The sequence below is a fragment of the Lathyrus oleraceus genome, chromosome 2, assembly GCF_024323335.1.
Source record: "Lathyrus oleraceus cultivar Zhongwan6 chromosome 2, CAAS_Psat_ZW6_1.0, whole genome shotgun sequence".
Lineage (NCBI taxonomy): Eukaryota > Viridiplantae > Streptophyta > Magnoliopsida > Fabales > Fabaceae > Lathyrus > Lathyrus oleraceus.
The window spans coordinates 343,913,856-343,918,086 of record NC_066580.1 but is presented as its reverse complement, the minus strand read 5'-3'; positions in this window follow the sequence as shown (position 1 = coordinate 343,918,086).

The window sequence follows — 4,231 nt, the reverse complement described above, 5'->3', positions numbered from 1 at the left end:
GACACTTAAAAATTCATCATCTTATGCATATATGATCTACCATGAGCCAATAAAGTCAAGAGGATTGGAAATTAGCAAGTTGGTTGATGATGGTTGGCCAAATGAATTCATCTAATCAAAACTGGGTCTCCCTAGACCCTATCTCCTACAATTTTCACCATATGAAAATTGTTCCAAGAGAAAACTTACTCTAAATGACATTACAAACAACTTTCATGTTGAGACCTAGAGCTAGTCTTTCTTGGAAAGTCATTTTCTATGTTGAAACATTATAAGTTATTTTGTCTAAACCCTAATTTGAAAGTCAACTTCCCAAGGCCATAACTTGCTAAATTTTTATGAGATGAAATATTTCCAAGTTTCAAAATCAAATTCAATGTGTCTACTTAAACCTCTATGTTTGGAGTGGGAGCTAATTCAACTTTTTTAAGCATGTGATATGAGGCTACATTATAGGTCACTTTTGACTTATACCATTGATCAAATGATTTTTCAAAACTTCAAAAATGCATAACTCTATCATTTCAAATCCAAATGACATGAAATTGCTGACCATTTTGAAGGTATTTGAGAGATATATAACTTTTACGAAGACACTTTTCTCATTTGAAGCTCCCATAAAAAGTTAAGCAAGATGGAATATTGAGAGATATGGCTTGACACTTAGAAATTTTTTGATATGTCAATTTTTTCCAAACTTCCATCTCAAATTTCTCCAAGTTCCAAGCTCCAAATTAAAAAGTGTTCAACATCAAACTTGTTCCTCTTCATCTCACCTTTCCAAAGAGCTCAAATTCATTCATTTTGGACTTGAAATGCATTGGCTGCACATGGCTTAAACAGGCTGATATCGTTTGGCATGGATCCAGTTTTAAGCAACAATGTTCAATTGCCTTGCATTCCAAGCTTGCTTCAACATATCTGATCATTAATTTTGGACTTCAAGCTATCAGTTCATGGGCCTATGCGCGCCCATGCACCATGCTATCATCATTTGCCAAATTTGGAAGGTTGAAAAGAGTGTGCAAATATCACATGGATTTGGCTATAAATACAGCTGCATTTGCTCAGAAATCAGAGACACATTGCGCCAACTTTGAATCTCCATTGAAAACCCTTCACTCTCATAGGAAAACCCTGATAAATTCATTTGAATTTGAGCTTGAATCTCTACTATTTTGGAATTCAATTCTCCAGGAGTCCATTGCTTCTAAACCTTTCCATTGAAGTGAAGCCAAGCACAATTCAGATCAAGATCCATCGTGTTCAGACCTCCATTGAAGGTAATTTACAGAAATTTTAAACTCTTCGATTCTCTCAATTTATTGATCAATTCAATTGATTCTTTGGTTGTCTGAAGTCCTACCAATGTAGGCAAGAAGATTGAGTTGCTTTGAGGTCAAATCGAAACAACTCAGATCATGCACCTCATTTTTCAATTCCACACATCTCTTAATATGTTTGGAATTGGAGGTCATATTCGTGCTCACGGATTTTTTTTTATTTAAGATCGTGTCCCTGTTTCTTTTTTTGGTGATGGTTCATGTTGACCAGTCCGGTGAAGCTCACCAAAGAAGACAACCGGAGCTCTGGCTCCGGTGATGATGTGTCTTGAGTCTGAGCCACATGATCCATGTCTCACGTTTAAATCTTAACTGTTCCTTGTGAATACAATTTGTGCCACGCGGTTGACTCAAGTCTTTGTGGAATGCGCGTTTTGGATCATCATATTTGCCACCTCAATTAATGAGGGAGATCTGATGGTCCACGTATTTTTGAATTTCTGATATTTTATTATAATTGCATTTTCTTCAATAATTCATTTTAAATTTAATATTGATCCAAAAAATATGGGACTTTCACACAAAAAATTCAAATATTTTTCTCTTTCATATTCTGAATTAAAATTATTTTTTGGATCATTATTAATATTTTTCATGAATTAATTGATTTTTCATTTGTTTTTAATTATTTAAAAATATTTTTAAATGTCCAAAAATTATGAATTTTTTTCTCCAAGGTCCTTTGACCTTGTTTGACCTATGATAAATCTCATGGCCATTTCTTTGGTGTTTTGATGAGATTTTAGGATTTGGACAAAACATATTTAAATTTAATGCATTATTTTATTATTTTTAATTGATTAAATGCCATTTAAATTGTGTTGACCATTTGTATTGACTTAATTGATTTTCTTATTTGTTGTTGGGCCTTGGTCAAGGTTGATTTGACTTTGTCAAGTTAATACCATTGGATTTAGGGGATTGATAGAATGTACATTCCATCTCCCAAAATGAATGAATGATATTAATTTGGTAAAAGTCCTCCTTTGACCAATTTGTGATCTCATTCATCCCCTTCCCTCTTCATCTAATTACCCTTCTTCACTCATTCATTTCCATTTGGCCAATGACATCTCAAAGTCGTTATGCTAGTTGATTGAAAGATTAACATGAGTATGGATGAGATTAGGCCACACCTTTTGCATATTTTTTGTGTGTGGTGTGTTTAATGAGCATAGTTCATAATACTATGTCTCTAACATGAATTAACACCAAAAGTCTATTGCCCGACCTCAAATAGTTGTGACTTCTACAAAGTCCAATGACGATTGCTTAGCATAATGCTAAATTTGTGACATAAAAGGCATAAGCATTCTAGTTAGTGAGATTGTAAGTCTCCCCTCTTCCATGGTATTGTGTGGAAACTTGGCCTTCTTTCCTTCCTTTAGAAGATGTTTTTGTTTAAGGATCCATGCTTGTGGCAAGTGGGTTGAGTGTTCTCCAAAGAATGTCTTGAAATCAGAAGCAAAACAAAATTAACTACTAACTCACTAACTGGAGAGATCTTGAAGAAGACCATGAAGTGGATAAGTTTGGATGAGGCCATCTTTATTTGATGCCTTTGCTCTTCAAGATTGATATAATTGTGCATTTGGGTGTTGCTTGTTTCTAAAAGTCCAAGGGAATTCTGGGTTACTATTGACATACTTGTCTATTGGATTGCTACCCATTTGGTCAGATCTTTTCAACTCTAAACTTTTAATTTTTGCATAGGATAGTCTCTTCATCTTCTCCCCATTTCTTTAATTTCAAAATTTCTCCATCCATTTTCAAAAACTTCTTTGTGTGAACTACTTTTGTTCTAAACTTTGACCACTTTTGCAAAAAAGTTAGAAACTTTGGCCTTATGCCATTGCATTTTCAAACTTATTTTCTTAAATCAAACTTGTAAATGAACTTAACAATACTTGACTTAAACTTTCAAAAAGCCAAAAAGAACTAACTCATTCAAACCATTTTCAGGCCTTTGTGCCTTTCAAATTTAAATTTTGTTAAAACTAACACACTCATTTTGAAATTTATAGCACGAACTACGAGGTTTTGATCTCTCATTTTTATGTTGGTACGTAGGCACAAGACCGAAGATCTTGTCAAACACAAAAATATAATTAATGAATTCTTTTCTTATCCCCCCATTTTATTTGTTTGTAAACATCACTTTGTACAAAATACATATGCACACAAAAAGGGCTCCCTAGGAGTACCTAGGATACTTTGGGTGCTAACACCTTCCCTCTGTGTAACCAACCCCCTTACTTGTGATCTCTGACTTTTATTAGTTTCTATTTGAAAACTTCTTACTATTTGGGTTTTGTTCGTACTTTTTCCCTTTTCCTTTGGAAACAATAAAAGCGCGGTGGCGACTCTTGTTATTTGATCTCTAGCTTGTCAATAGCTTGATGATCATGAATTTACCTCTACATAAATTAAGTGGCGACTCTGTTGGGGAGTAGTCTCCAGTGGGTTTAGCCTACTTTTTGTGTAAATATATTTGTATATATGCGATATTTGTATATATGTATGTGTGATATAATCTGCTTGTTGTGCTTGGTGATCTCTGTGTGGTGAGATAAGTTCTAACCCGAACTTGAGTGCAATTAAGATATGAGGATGGTATAGTCATGTTCGACTTGTGTGGAGTAGTCCTTAACAAGTTGGCTTGAGATCCATCTGCTCAGTGGAGACTCCTTTGGATTTGGAAATGTCACACAAGTGTTTGTGGTTAGGCATTACTATTTCTAATTGGGTCTGAGAAGTTGAGGACCTTAGAACACCTAACCCATCTTGGCCTATTTAGGACGTAGTGCGGAAACTGTTCAGGTGTAAACTTGATAACAATTGTTACGCAATACTACACTCATACAAGTTTCTCTTGAGAATATTATGGG